General features: G+C 37.7%; 1 protein-coding gene across 8 annotated transcripts in view; it reads right to left on the bottom strand.

Moving 5' to 3' along the window:
• Positions 1 to 16527, bottom strand: part of CNTN5 (contactin 5) — a 603593-nt gene that overhangs the window by 585786 nt on the left and 1280 nt on the right.

A 16527-nucleotide genomic window follows, 5' to 3' on the forward strand; every position in this document is an offset into this window, starting at 1 on the left:
TGTAGGGGTTGGAAGGAACCTCTAGAGATCATCGAGTTTAACTCCCTGCTAAAGACAATGCATACACAAATTTATCAATTTGAATTTCCTGGTGTAGTTTGTGTTTATAATTTAATTCTGAAAAGACTGCCCACTGCATAGGAGCATGGTCACTGAAAAGGGATGCTTCTGAACATAGTTTTCCACGTATGACTATACTATCTACTATCATGTTTTAAAATAATGTGTAGGAAGGCTGGTAAGAGACTAAGTGTTCTGCTTTTTCACATCCTTTACTGTTAGTTCTAAAGTGAATGTAGCAGAAATTGAAGATAAATGCAATCAAACAGGGCAAGACCATAGAGACTGAACGTATAGGATGGAGTACTTGGATTCTCTGCTGGCAGTTTCATTACTGTTTATTTATCATATGTAGTCCTGGCAGCAGAACCGAAGACTCCTTCTTGGTAATTTGATCATTAGCATAACTGAGCTTCATCTAGCATGTGCTCTGACTCCATTCAAAAGCAAAAGTCTAATACCTTTGTACTTGATAAGGGAGCATGTACCATGCTGTGCCAATGCATCAATGTGCTTGCATCCCTCCTCTGACTCATCATAAAACCAAACCCAAGATTCAGAGTTTGGATACAGCTATGAAGTCTGCAGAAGGATACTGCAGTCATGAAACTTATCCTCTTGCATTTTAACAATGAGTATTATGCATTACATTTAAAATGATAACTCTTTCAAGAAATAATTCAGTGATATGTATTGTGAATGACTGGGTCAGCTTCTGGTGCCTTGCAGTTTGGTATTTCCACTGTGGGATATAGGACTTGTCCCTGTCATCATTGCTTGCCTTTGGCATGCTCTAGGCATCTGCATGCTGAATGTGCAGCCTTTAATTGGCTTCTTGCTGGTGCCTAATTCTCTCCCTAGCCAGTGTAACTGGCATAACTGCTAGGAAAGGTTTCTAGACTTTATCCCAACAGCTGAAAGCGCTGATAGTGATACATGATACCTTTAATGATCTCATTAATTGCTCCATTCTTCCATAGGTTCAGATTCCAGCGTTGGTAGTAAAAAGCATGCTAGGAAAAAGAATAAAATGATGCCCAGTGTGCTACTTCATCATACCCATAGCATGCAGTAATAATCCTCTGAGTTCAGAGTTTTCAAACTAATTTATAATATTCAGCTATATTTTCACTTAAACCAAATACTTAAAAATTAGCTAAAAAGCTATGGCCTCCAGTAATGTTTTGTTTGTTTGTTTGTTTGTTTTGTTTTGTTTTGTTTTTCCTTTTCATTGTTTCCCCTGCTGATTCCTGTAATGACTGTCGTGGGTGAGTGAAGGATGTGTTAACTAAAGAAGCAATCTCATTTCATTGACTGTGTCTGTGGCCAGCATCTGGCACTCTGGTACTGACTGAGGTTTGCAAGGCTTTTCATAATCCCATAAGATTTTTGAAGATTAAGAGCTGATGTTTTGACATGTTCTCCTGCAGCTGGATCCACACTTGCTGACATTTGCAAAATGGACAAAAGTGCCCACAGTTTTCATATGTGCTGTGTGCATTGTAATTACTAGAGTTACACTGTATGGCTCTTGTTGATATGTAGATCTCAGCCTTAACTACTCAGAACCAATAGCCTATGCACAATTATTCAAAGAATTTCCTAATAAAGATTACCAAAATTCATTGTTGCTTATAGGTGCAAGGGTGTGAATAAGTGCATGTGTGTGTAAATACATCCCTTCCTGGCCCTGCAGTGATGCTGTGAAGCAAGAAATCCAATTATACCTAACTTAGCATGCATAACTAAAAATGTTATTATTGGTCATAAAATGATCCAGCCCTTTTAAAAATCAAATCTATGAACTATGAGTGTATTCCTCAGGCTGACTTCATGCTGTGTGTGGAAGCGCTCCCTTTAATTTGCTTTAACATTGCCTGCATTTTACAGGCCTCATTTCCATGTGAGAGGAGGTCAAGGGAAAGTGGCTGATTTTCATTGTAAAGTGCCTGTGAATTTGAGCTCGGGCAAACTTCTGCCACTCCTGTGATGGAGCAGCTTTCACATACATTATATGGCATTTCCCAAGTCAAAGCACAACAACTGTATCTGCTTTCCAAATGTGTCCTAAAATGAAATGTCACCACTTTGATGAACAACTTCAGCGGCAAAACAGCGTGTGTTTGACCAAATGGCAATACACCACTGTTACACAAAAAAATGAGAGTAATAAAATAAAATGACGCCAAAGAGCAAAATTCCACACTATTAGCAAAGAAAAAAAAAAAATCCCATTAGGACCAACAGCAAACCATATTATCTTTTAAAAATCTCGAACATCTACAAATTCATCATCTTGACAAATGAAGTAGATGAAAGTTAACAAAGATTATCACTATTTACTGTGCAGCAAATTCATCTTATAAAAGTTATGTTCCATAATGAAAACTCCATCACAACCCCATGAAGGGCAGGCTGTGCACTGCTTTCAACGGTGTGAAGAATCTGCAGAGCTCTTGGGCATCTTTGTGGAGCACATCCAGAAAAGAACAACAGAGCTGTGAAGACTCTGGAGCACAAGCCTTATGGGGACTGCCTGAGGGACATGGGGTTGTTCAGTTTGGAGAACAGGAGGTTCAGGGTAGACCTTATCACAATCTACAGTACTCTGAAAGGAGGTTGCAGTGAGGTGGGGGTTGGCCTCTTCTCCCAGGATGAGAGGTTAAGTTGCACCAAGAGAGATTCAGGTTGGATATTAGGAAAAAATTCTCCCCAGAAAGAGTGGTGAGGCATTGGCACAGGCTGCCCAGGGAGGTGGTGGAATCACTGTCTCTGGAGATGTTTAAGGAAAGGGCAGATTTAACACTGAGGAGCATGGTCTAGAACAGACAAAGGATGACTGGACTTGGGGATGTCAGTGGCCTTTCCAACATTAACAATTCTATGATTTGATAATATCTGTGACTGAAACAGCATTTTATGGCCACTAAAATCTGTTCTTTTGCCCCAAATTTCAGCACAAAGGCAATATGAGCCGTGACATGACTTAAGCTTTTCCAGAAATATATCCTGAACATTAACTTTCATAAACATATTTCAGGGTACAAGTCCTTGAGGATGCCTGTACAAACTAGTTTATTTGTATTTGGGAGTAGAAATGAAGTTGCATTTGTGAGTTTCCCCGTGCTGCTAGTAAACCAGGCAAGCTTAATGGTGCAGTAAAAAAACATATTAATCAAAAGTTCAAGCCAGATTTTTATACACTGGTAGCAGAGGTTACAAGTAACACAAACACAAGCAAAATCCCAGTGAGATTTTAAGTTTGCAGACTGATTGCTTTCTAGCTGCTCACCTTTCCATACTGAGGACAGTAAGACGAATCTCACCAATCAATCACAGGTGACAGTCACAGTTCACAGTCCTTTGAATTTTACTTGCCATTCTAAAAAAAAAATGTCAGCTTTCCTGTGCACTCATACATACATGTGAAATTACTGTTTGGGATGCAAATGCATCAGACTTGGCCAACTTGGGCACCTAAAGATCATTTCCTCCCCTCCCTGGTTCACACCTCATCTAGTGCAAGCTTTGCAAATTGCCCAAAAGCTCCAAATTGCTCTTCCAAAAGACAAGTACTTCATCTGTTACAAAGAGCTGTTACTGGTTTTTTGTTTTGTTTTGTTTTGTTTTTTTCAGTCAGCCACGAACATGAAACATCATACAAGTAATCTGCTTGTTCTGTAAACTCATGGTTTTTATTGCCTTAGCAACTAAATTATCTGAAACTGCTTTTTGCTGCCAATTTTAGGGGGTTTCCATATCACAGAAAATGTCATGGAAGAGCAGATAAGTAACTGACCCCTTATGTTTACAGCAGTTTTAGCAAATGGGGGAATAAACACACTGTGACAATGAGATCCCTGGTTGTCCAGAACTAATGATACTTAATATTTGAACTGGATTAAAAACAGATTTTTTAGCTTTGTGACAATCACTAATAAAATTCCAGTGGGGAACAGAATTTCATTTTCAGTACACACAGGGAATGTCTTGAATCTGCAGAGGAAAACCAAACAAATCACTTGAACAAATATATGTTTCACATAATTCTTTGTATCTTCATGAACAAATAAACAACAAAATGCTGCCAGTAAGCGTTGCTATAAATTGAAAAATCAAACTGTTTCCAATTAAAGATACTGCAAGCACCCCTTTACACCCCTTTTTATTTTTTTATTATTTTTTAAAATTTTATTTTCTTTTTCTCAGAGGATTGTGACATTTGGTTGATTATTTCAAAGGGAGAGGAAAAAACAGAAAACAGAGGCAGTTACACATGCATCTAATGCTGTTACCCAGTCCACGGCAGGGGGTTGAAACTTGATGATCTTTAAGGTCACTTTCAACCTAAGCCATTTTATGATTCTATGACTATGTTTCTGAGCTATCACTGGTGTGTCCTGCTGACAGGTGGGAAGTTTCCCACTCCAGCACAAGGAGGAGATGGAGTCTACATCCCTGTTCAGACAAAGCCTCCTGTCATTCAAGAGCACACTTCCAGGAAACTTTTCCTACTCGAACAGCAGGTGACTTGTTGCACAACTTTTAAAACATTGAAGGCAGCAGGCTGAACAGAAAATTGTAGCTAAAGTTTAATCTTTCTCTGAAAAACTACTTCCTCTTCTGTAAGGGAGAGGGTTTCAAACTAAAAGAGGAAAGATTTAGATCGGGTATAAGGAAGAAGTTTTTTATGATAAGGGTAATGTGGCACTGTCACAGGTTACAGACAGAAGTGTTGGATGCCCCATCCCTGGAGACTCAAGGTCAGGCTGGATGGGGCTCTGAGCACCTGATGGAGCTGTAGGTGTCCCTGTTCACTGCAGGGGATTTGGACCAGATGGCCTTTAAGCGTCTCTTCCAACTCAAATAATTCTATGGTTCTATACATCTTTGAACACAAGTATATACAAATGGCACAGTGGTGCTCCACAGTAATCCCTGCAGAGTTTTATGTACAAAGCACAACATGTTTACAGGTTTGTTGTGGGGTTTCTGTCAACCCTCCAAAGTCAGGGTGAAATTTGAAAATCAAGCCAGGCTATCTACTTCGTATGATCATAATTAATAAAGGAGTTATGGAGAAAATCCACGCTAAGTAACAGCTCAGGAGCCTCAGTGTGGGCAGAAGTATTACAGTTGATTCAGAGAGGTAGTCACACTGGGTGAACCCTGTTGACATATTTCTAAAGTGCTGCATTAACCAGAAAATATTATTGTTCATCAGATTTATTTCATCACCATCTAGTCTCCAGACAAATAAATAAATAAATAAAATGTTTCTATTATGATTTTGCTAGTGAACCACATTTGACTGTAACAAACAACTTGTTTAAATTACTTTTTTAATGTAGTTTTCAGATCACAGGATCATAGAATCATAGAATGGCCTGGGTTGAAAAGGACCACAATGATCATCTAGTTTCAACCCCCCTGCTATGTGCAGGGTTGCCAGCCACTAGACCAGGCTGCCCACAGCCACATCCAGCCTGGCCTTGAATGCCTCCAGGGACGGGGCGTCCACAACCTCCTCGGGCAACCCGTTCCAGTGCGTCACCACCCTGTGAGTTAAAAACTTCTTCCTAATATCTAACCTAAACCTCCCCTGTCTCAGTTTAAAACCATTGCCCCTTGTCCTATCACTATCCAATCTCGTAAACAGCCATTCCCCTTCCTGCTCATATGCTCCCTTCAAATATTGGAAGGCCACAGTGAGGTCTCCCCAGAGCCTTCTCTTCTCCAAACTAAACAAGCCTAGCTCCCTCAACCTTTCCTCATAGGAGAGGTGCTCCAGCCCTCTGATCATCTTAGTGGCCCTCCTCTGGACCCTCTCCAAGAGCTCCATGTCCTTCCTGTACTGGGGGTCCCAGGCCTGGACACAGTACTCCAGATGGGGTCTCACAAGAGCTGAGTAGAGGGGCACAATCACCTCCCTCCCTCTTGATCTTGAGTATTTTTGTTATCTAAACAAAACAAAACAAAACAAAATTAAAAAAAAAACACATTGATAGAAATGGCTGTTTTTATAAGATATAAAAAATAAATGTGAAGAGATTTTTTGATGTTAAGGAGCAAGTTTATTGAATGTTTATGATAAAAATGCCAGATAGTTGTAATTCTTAATGTCTTATACCATATCATTAAGTAAAGATTATATATTTTTCCCATCTTTAACAACTTGTCTAGAACTTCACCTAACACTAACTTCACAGCATTCAAGGCTGTTTATGTGGAGGCATGGTTTAAGCCTATATATGAAATTGCACATGTATGTCAGTGTGAGTTTGTTCAAGTCACATTTGTTAGCACCAATGTCCAGCATACTCAGCAAAGGGGCTTTGTCCTTTCTCTGGCCAGACTCTGGGTTTTCTCTCTTCTGCATCAACATTTATGATAAAATGTCAGCAAATTTGGCCAAGAGATGCATCTTTTCTCTGTTCTCTCCCCAAATATATAGAGAAATGAGAAGTCACCACCTGGAATTTAAATGTGCTTGAGATGTTTACAGGACCTGATCTGGAGATTTAACTAATGTTAACCACTACACTCCGCTGAACTTATTTTCCAGTAGCTCCCTTTCCTTTTTTTTTTTTTTTTTTTTTTTTTTTACCATTTCCTTTCTCATAGCTTCTGCGTTTTCATGCCCTCATTTTTAACTCCTCAGAGACCTTCTTCTGAGTTCATCTCCCACAGCCCTTGCTGGTTGGATGCGGTTTGGGGAGTTCACATCTCAGCTTTCTTATCCAGATGGTAGCTGTAACCTGGCACCATGCAAGAATTGATTGGTCAGTAGGATCCAAACATTAAATATTTAAAGTGGCACCACACCATTCATAAAGTGGAACATAAAGTGTTTGTTTACTCTCTGCTAATTATTTTAGTCAAAGCAAGCAGACTCAACTGTCTGCATTATTAATTAAACCTCTAAAAAAGATGCTAAGGACAGGAAATGCTCTTCTCTGCTGGTAATAGTGCTGAAGAATAAGCAGTAACTCTCATTAGCCATATGATAAGAAGAAAACCTTTTCCCCCAAACTGGGCCAAACTGCAAAATGGTTAGGATAGAAGCTTATTAGCTATGGAAGTTCAGATTCTAGCTTTGAAGAAAGTATATTTAGTGCTACTGATTTAGGATGACAAAATGGTGCGAGTTGGAAGGGACCCTTAAAGGCCATCTAATACAACTCCCCAACAATGAATAGGGACACCTGCATCTAGATCAGCTATGTGCTCAGAGCCCCATCCAGTCTGGCCTTGAGTGTCTCCAGGGACAGGGCATCCACAACCTCTCTGGGCAATCACCACATGCCCCATCATCCTTATTTTAAAACAGTTCTTCCTTATATCCAATCTAAATCTCTCTTCTTTTGGCTTGAGATTCTAGTTCTGCTTGAGACTATGAAAAGTAAGAAAGTATGGAGTCAAATGGCAAAGACTCACATCTCTAAAGTAATGTACTTCCAAATCAAATCAGTTGAAGGTTATTTTAAAGGAAAATAAGCTTCCCCACAACTTCTATCGTTGTTCAATTTTTTTTTGCAAATGCTCCTCTAAGAGCAACACATACTCATCTCTTGGTTGTGCCATCAGCAATGCTATACAGTGAAAGAAATCAGAACAAAAACTCATATGAGTGCTGAAAATAACAGTGCAAAACCAACCAGCAAACATAAATAAATAAATAAAACAAAACAAAAGCAAACAACTCCCTCAACGATTATGTTTCTGGTACAGAATGCAATATTTCTGTTGCAAAACCTGAAGCAATGCAAGCTTTCTGTGCTGGGATTTTCAACTTGAACCTGAAACTCCTGCTTCATTCCATCAGAAATTCCACATGTCATTGAGTGCTGATTTGCAGTTTAGGAAAACTACTCAAAATTCTCCTTTTTTATTAGACACAGAGGGATAGATCCAAAGGGAGCAGAATTGATGCAAAGAGGTGGGATAGATGCAAGTTTACACGTCTGTGAATTGCAGCTTTAGAGTGCTGCAGAATATAAAGCCTACCACTCTGCTGCCTGTCTCCACAGGACTCTGGAGCCTAATTATAAGGCCGTATGGAAAAGTTCTGCTTGTCAGCAGCACCAGCAGGGGAAAAAATCCACATTTTTGCACATTCACAGAAGAATAAAATATTTAGGCAGAAAATCATCATTGCTGCAGATGGACACTTATAGGACAAAAATGGGTAATTTTTGTGCAGCTCTGCTGGTTGCTAGCATAGCCAGAATCCATTTAGAAGCAGATTTAAAGTTCAGCCTAGATTTCCTCAGTTGCTGTCACTGGTGAAAATATAATTCATAGGGTGGCTGGGGTTGAGGGCCTCAGGTAAATTCAAGGTCAGGGGGAATCATTGTAAAATGAGCAGGGAAGACTCTGGAATTAGCAGCGCTGTACTTGCTTCTGCCAGCATGGAATTTGGCTCAGCATGGTTTTCAGTCCTTCTGGGTAAGGGTTAGCCACAAAAGTCAGATCACGTTCACAACTAGGTAGTATGTGAGAATACGGTATCTCCACAGAATTGAGGAAAGAGAAGCAGCACTGAAGATGTGCACTGACAGAGAAGGAAAGAAGTCTCTATCATTTTCAAATGGACTTAAACTGTTGGCTTTCTGTGTTTAAGGACACAATCTTTACATACAAGCTCTGACTGAGAAAAAAATATACCTATGAAAGGTATATTTTATACCCAAAACATATCACAAGGATCACTAAGGTACTTTTAGGAGAAATAGAACATAACAGGTTGGTAGGTATAGCTCTGATTCCCAGTGGTGTTCAGGTGATAGCTTCTACCCAGTGTATCCAAAAAAGTCGATAACCTCGATCTGTTCTCTGCGTACTCTGTGTGACCCCCCCTTATCCCCAACACTGTCAATTTGCAGGTATGTGTACGTGACACATGAGGAGCAGTTTATGTGGATTTTCCCCTCTTCCCCCCACTCAGTACTGAGCAGAGAAAGGGGGACACATCACTACAAGGCTCCCATCATTGCTGAACTACACAGCCTGTGTTTACAGACTCTCAGTGGAAAACCTAGCTCTCAAGCTGCAGTGACCTGTGCTTTCAGCTTTGGATAAGTGTTTTTCTCTTAAGCTTGTTAAATGCAGTGTGAATTTTATGTGAAAGTGCTTTTTTCTTATTTCTTTTTTCTCTCTTTTCCCTCTGCATCACCTAATTTGACAGTCCTTGGAGTGCTAGAGAGTCTCTTTAATGTACCTCGAGACACAAGGACTCTGACTTCGCTGTATTAACAAAATACATTTATTTGTTGCTTTCATACATGGCAATGAGAGTGATGAAGGGTTGTGTTTTCAATACTTCCCTGATCTCCTTCTTCTTTGTCTGACATTGCAATCAAGTTCAAATTACAGAAAAGGCAAATCAAGCATAAAAATTAAGAAAACTAAATGCATGCCAACCAACATGGGGGAAAATCTCAGGTGATAAAGAAATTAAAGGAAAATGGCAACAAAATAGATTGCACTGGGGGTGAAAATAAAGGAAGTTGTAAAATCCAATCATATATCTTTATAGAGGTAACTAATAAATTCAAAACAAAAAATAATTTAAAGCAATAAAAATCTCATGTGGCAGGACCTTCTATCCATAGTCTGACAAAGTTTCTATTGACTGAACTACCAGAATACTTCCTTAAAAAAGGTGAAGTGTCTTTAAATCTGTTGTATGGTCTGAAGAGGTACAATAGCACTATGTGCAGCATGCTTGATTCTGGAAGCTGGACTCGTGTGATTCATTTTTTTCTTTTCAAAATTAATGGATGGATTTTTCTTCTTATGCACTTCAAAAGACAAAATTAGGCTCAGTGAAAGGTAAACCTTTTTTATTTTATTTTGCTTTGTTTCTTGTCGGAATACTCTAATAAAAACATGGGTAATGTAAAAAAGCCAGCATCACTGCCTCACATCTAACTGTTTACACTCTGTTTCTTCTACTGACAAAATATTCTAGATCTTATTATACCACCTACAGGTAGTTTTTAGAGAAATGCTTGGGATCCACTAAGCTGCTTAGTTGCACTACTGTAAGTTGCAAAAAGCAAGCATGTCCATCACTTTTTTGGAGAGGTTTCCCCTAACCCACATCTGTTAAACCAGTCCCCCACAGAAAGAGAATTATATCATTCCTGAAATCTTAAATAACATACGAAACAAGCACAGTTGTGTAAATAAACAATATTTTCAATATCTATTAAATGTTCAACTGACCACACTTTCTCTTATATCCACTTTTATTTGATACAGAATGTCACATGGAACACCTATAATCATTTTCTTTTGATGCAGAATAAGAAACCACTTGTAAGTTTTTCTGTCATACTTGAGACTCTTTTACAGATCCTGCATAATTCACAGACTGCTCATATATTAAATATAAATATTAAATATAAATACATTTAATATATTTAACATTTTTTGTAGGACTTGAGAGAAATCTGCAAATTTCTTTACATTCCTTTATTAATGAAGTTATGATGTTTCTAAGACTACTGTGCAAAGATTGTCAGAGAAGGAATCTTGGAAGCATTTTACGTATACTTAATGAAAACTTGCAGAAATAACAGAAATTTTGAACAGCTAACTTCTGGAGGGAAATGATTTTTCAAAGAGTATAACCTTAAATATCCCTCTGTGCTGAATCCTTCTCAACATGCTCAACATTTCCTGCTAATTTTCCAGACAAGCATTCCAGTTTTTGCAGGGCTTGATCAATCAGTCTGTCTTGCTTCTGCTTTTCAGAAAATATGCTAGAGTGTAATCCAAGTTCAACTAAATGATTCTACTTTGTTGCTTTATATCATGTTGATTAATATGCACCTTGTGCAAACACCCACCTCCTACCTGATGCTGTCAAGAATGTCTCAATTTGTTGCTGATGACATTCAAATTTCCTCCAGAGATCTCTTGTGAAGTCACAAACAGAGGATTATGCCCATCAGAGAATGACTCAGGCACAAAGTGATTGATAAGGCAAATAAATACTTGGATGTTAGCAATCAGTCAGTTGTGATACGCAAGAGGGGAAACAAGACTGCAGATGTTTAAGCTATATATCATGTTTTCTAAATTCTCTCTTTGTGTGCCTATGGTCCTCTTAATAAATTATCCTGCCTCATTATCTGATCTGTTCTAAGTTTTCAATTATGACTCTTCTCAGAATCATGCAACAGTCACTTTCTCAGCATGAAGATAATTCAGTGTCCAATACATATCTTCCAAAGTCCAGATGGAGGAATTACTACACAACAGTTTGAGTTGAGAATCTGTGCGCGCAAGCATCAAAGAGAAGTTATGACATCAGAGAAGTTAAGGCTTTACTCCCAGATTCCCTGCGCTGAGCTTTATGTAAACAATAAAACATGACGCTGCATATGTCACAGTGGAGTAGAACATTTTGAGCATTAGACTGATAAATCAAGAAATTGTTTCACCTCAGATATGCAGAAGTAAAAAATAAGTAAATAAATAAAGAAAAGCCATTGCACAGGAGTGAGTAGAATATTTGGCTTCCCTAAATCATTATTTTTTGAATTGACCAAAACAAATGCAACATTTTAATAAGGAGACCTTACCTTCAAATTGAATCTAAAATGAAAGTATATACACTTGTTTTCAATAAGGTTCATTCGGTGTGAGATTTTTGGATAGCTGAAGGATGAACTGATTTAGAAAAGAAGTCTAAAAAGCATGCACTTCAGGCATAAGTCCAGTTGTGGACTGCCAGTACAACAAACTCAGAAAAATCTGCTGGACATTTTGTAGCAGGTGTATGTGATTATAGTGCTGCAGATCACGTGGTTTTTTTTGTTGTTTGTTTTGTTTGTTTTTGTTTGTTTTTTTTCTCTGTGGTTGCATTTCTGTTGTTGTTGCTTTGTCTTACTCCACTGTAGGAGATGATCTTCAAGAAGTCCATAAAAGTCCATGGTAAAATGGCTGTGTGACATAGGTGTCTTCCCTCAGATGCTAGCTTTTCAAAGGTTACAAAGAGGAAAAGGCAAAGAGCTCTTGAGTTGAGCCATACGTTCTTTCATTCAGGAGACATTTTGTATTTACAGCTTCAAGTACAATGCAATATTGATCTATGATTATAGCATCTAATTCCTATGATGAGGATAATAATGATAAGGTTTATGACAGAGTCAAAGGACCTTTCCAAAAAACAAAACAAAACAAAAATAAACAACCAAACAAACAAAAGTTCTTCTATTGCAGGCAGAATTCTAATCTAAATACTATTTGGAATGGACTTCTGATGTGAATTAGACAGTTGGGTCATCTGCATTTTAAACTGACATCTGCATTTTTGGAAATTAATATACATTTCTGTAAATACATGTACCTCCAGGTTATGCCTACAATTTATATGTGCAGTCAGTGAACTGTGAATCAAAGTAATTTAAATAGTAGGTAGAGAATTATTTTTGAACATCCTCCAGCTTTCAAACTATATATTTGCAACCCTAGAGACAAACCTTTATAGTTTGGATCAAAAAGTGGGCTGTATAATATTCCAAGCAGTGAATGCTTGTGCATAAGAAATTAGTAAGCATAGAAACAAACAAACAAAAATAAATTAAAATTCTGCTCAGTTTTAGGGTTTCTTTTTGTTCTGAAGTTCCAATGATTGTTTGGAAAGCAACTACGTATTTGCATGCTAGGCATACTGAAATTCCTATTCAGGAATAGGATGGCTCATGAAATTTTCAGTGTTTTATTTTCCCACAAGGTCAGAGACTGTCCCTCTGCCCCCACCCAAAGCCACCACAAGACTAAATCACAAAAAGTAAAGGTGAATGAATAATCATGAATACATCACAATAATGGGAATATGATAAATCTGATTAATTCTGTCAGCCCATCAGCAGTGAATTACACAAAAGTTTTCCAACAAGTTCAGAATAATTTTTTCTGGGCAACTAAAATACTTCATGCTTGGAAGATGTTCTCTCTGACAGCCATCTCAGAAGAAGCAGCGAAATACATGCTTCCATTTTGTTGATTCATTTTCAAGTGATTTTGTTCTTTAAGTTTCAGGTAAACGTTGAAAGCTTAATTTTGGGGAAAATTATTGCAGCACACATCTTCTGAATATATTCTTTTATGGCTTAGCACGAATTACAACTTTTTAAATATAGTATTTGAATATCTACTCAAAATTATATTATGAGGCGGTTTTGTCATTACACCAGATACTTCTGACACTTTGAGCATAAAGGGTCTATTTTATTCACCCAGACTATCTGGTTGAATGCTGTGGTGTAATAAGTTGCTAGTAATCAGGATCGTTACATCCACAGGGTAACTCTCATCTCTCTGGTACTTATTGGAGACTCTAAAGCCAACAGAAATAAAATGGGGTTCGTGAATTCTTGCAAATTGTTGTAATTTGGCAAGGGAAGATAATTGCAAGACTGAGCTGATACTCTGTCTACATCAATTACAAAGCTGTACATTTAGTCTCCACCAAAATGATTTGTAGGCAAGGAGTCCTGTCAGCTATATAGTAAATCTTAAACTTCTGGCTATTAAGAATACAGCATTTCTCACTCATAAGAGGGCTGAAGCCTGTCTTTCATATGTTAAATGGAAAATTCTCATCCTTTACCCATCTCAACAGTTGCAGCAAACTATCTTCAATATCCGTCTGCTTTTAGTTCTAGCAGCAGAAGGTTCTCCAAAGATACCATCATAGTTTAACACCATTGACAGTAAAGCCTTCAAGAGTACCCTGAAAAAGGAAACTCCCAGAAGATGTTTTTGATGGATGGAAAGAGTTTGATGCATTTTCTATTTCCAGATATAGGAACAGAAAAAATAACCATTTTTCCCAAGACTGACATGTAAGCTTAGTCCTAAAGAAGATGTGAACTATGGTGTTGGTAACGACTACGTGAAAGCATAAGCAATCCTGTCATTTTGATACAATATCATGGCTCTGTAAATCTGGAGTCGGTCTGAGTAGGTGACTGAAGAATATCAACTGTATGGATGGTAATACTAATGTTTTATTATATTCACAGCATACAGAATCTAACATCATATTCCCCTGTTTTACACCCACTCACATCCACCTAAAACTTGATTTGTAGCTTTTACAAAGTACAGCAGAAAATCACTCTGAACTTCCCTTTAGAGAACAGCATATAAGCAAAGATCCCATTTTTGTATGATTCATGCACATAAGCCAAGAAATTCATTTAAAAAATCTAACAGATTATATTTCCTTCTACTAACAAAAAAATGCTACTGCCATGTCTAATTTTGCTTGCAAAGACACAGCCGCTACTCCAATATATACTATATGTGGGTGTTTAAGTGCATACAGATACACATACATACACACATTACTAGGCTTTGAAATCTTATTTATCTTACAAAGTTTTAACAAATTCATAATTATTCTTTTTAAGGAATTGGCCTCTAATGGAGTGTTATTGATCAAGATTGTCAAAAGATAAAACTCAGCAGGGTCTCCATCACTTCCAGACAGAGTATTTTCCCCTTGCAAAGTGCTAGGAAGTTGATAACAGACTCTGAGAAGAAAAGCATCAAAAAGCTATGTCCAGAAGGAGGACAAAAACTTTATGAAACAGCTGCCAGTATTACACTAACAAGCAAAAGCCTATTTGACGTTGTTTAAAACTGCAGTACAGACTGGCAGATTACATTTTAGTGCTCTAGAGTGTAAGAAATTGTTCAAATGACTGAGGTGGTCTAGAAACTGTGAGAAAGTGCAAAGTACAAACTGATGGCGGGAGCGCACGAAGGGAGAAGATCAAGAGGGGTGAATTGTGAATTCAGAGGAACCAGATATCTGTGTTGCAGGTTTCATGCAGAAATACTAAATCGTTCAGACAACAAACAAACAGAAAAACAAACCCACGACATTTTTTTTGCAATGTCACTGAATAAATCACTGCAGTTGGCTCAGTGCCAGCCCTTTGGCATGTACACTCTTAACATATGGTTTCCTATGATGCATTTAGTAAAGACTTGCATTAGTTACTTAAAATAAATATCCCTATAATTAATGTAGTCAGAAAACTTTCAGTGCACCGAATCTTTTCAGTAGAGCAGATTTTTCTATGCTGCTAGCAAATCAGATTTATTCTTTTTGAACATGTCAGCTTTACAACAAGCAAGAAAGAAAAATGAATCTCAGGCTGTCACTTAAAGCATCACACTTATAACCTCCTCCTTTCACCCAGAGCTCCTTACCTTTACTGACACCCTCTGGTCCCTATCTTTAAGTCAGGCTGGAATTCACTCCAGCACTCCTTCGAAAAATTTACTTTCCAAATCAATATTTTGTGGAGCACAGAACTAGACATTTTCTGAAACCCCCATAAATCATATCACAATTCCCCAGTAGCCTACCATGTCAGCAACTTATCCAGGAGACTCCAGCAAATTCGCCAGTCATGACCTTCCTGTACAGAACCTGTACTAACAGACCTCTAAGTTAGGCATTTCTTAATGTTGTCCTTTATTATTTCCTAACAGTGGAGTTTTAATCATCCCCTTTAACTTAGCTGCCAGGTTATTTTTCCTCAAGAACTGTTTTCAGAGCTGTTTCCTTCCAAGTGTTCAGTCATAATTTAGACAGTTGTATTTTTGATTTTTTTTTTTGTATTTTCTATTTTCATTCTTACATTTGCCCTCATTATAAAATGAAATGAAGATTCTCTGACATTTTAACCTAGATTTAAAAATAAGACCTTTGACTTTATATCAAGCAATAAAACCACAAATCTGGAGGTCTCAGTTTCTGGACCGTCCGCAGCTACTGTCACACTTCTGTGTCACAAACACTGCTAGTTCTGATGTTTTGCATTGGCATTCACTCTGTAAGTACACAAGACAGGAGAACTACATGTTGAATAGCACACTTCTTAAACTATTCAGCTGTTATCACCTTCCAGAATGCCTCAGACTTCATTCTCCTTTTATATATATATACTTGTTGTCTCTAAAGACTTTGTCTGCTTAACCACATCTCTTAATCACTCACACAGCTAGAGGTATATTGCCACAGAGGGCCACTGCATATGAAATATTCTTTAATTACCAGAGTTCATGTCTCAGTTTTCTATCTTCCTTTTAGTGTACCTATCATTAGAAAACAAGCTTCTTGCCAATGCAGGACAGATATCGAAAGGTGTTTTTTTTGTTGTTGTTTTTTGTTTGTTTGTTTGTTTTTCGTTTTTGTACTTGAAAGTGCTGATAAATGCAGTACTAATTAAAGGCATAAATATATCCTTATGAAAAGGATATATTTGCAAATTCTGATAGATATTTTGATAGCACTTTAAAGTAATGGCCCAATTATTCCTAATTCTTATGGTATTCGCTGTAATAATATTAATCATGACAAACTGATTTTGCATAATCTTGATTGCCATAAAGTACTTCTGAAGGAGTTCAACTCTAACTCAAAAATAATTC

This window comes from Gallus gallus, chromosome 1 (assembly GCF_016699485.2).
Source record: "Gallus gallus isolate bGalGal1 chromosome 1, bGalGal1.mat.broiler.GRCg7b, whole genome shotgun sequence".
Classification (NCBI taxonomy): domain Eukaryota; kingdom Metazoa; phylum Chordata; class Aves; order Galliformes; family Phasianidae; genus Gallus; species Gallus gallus.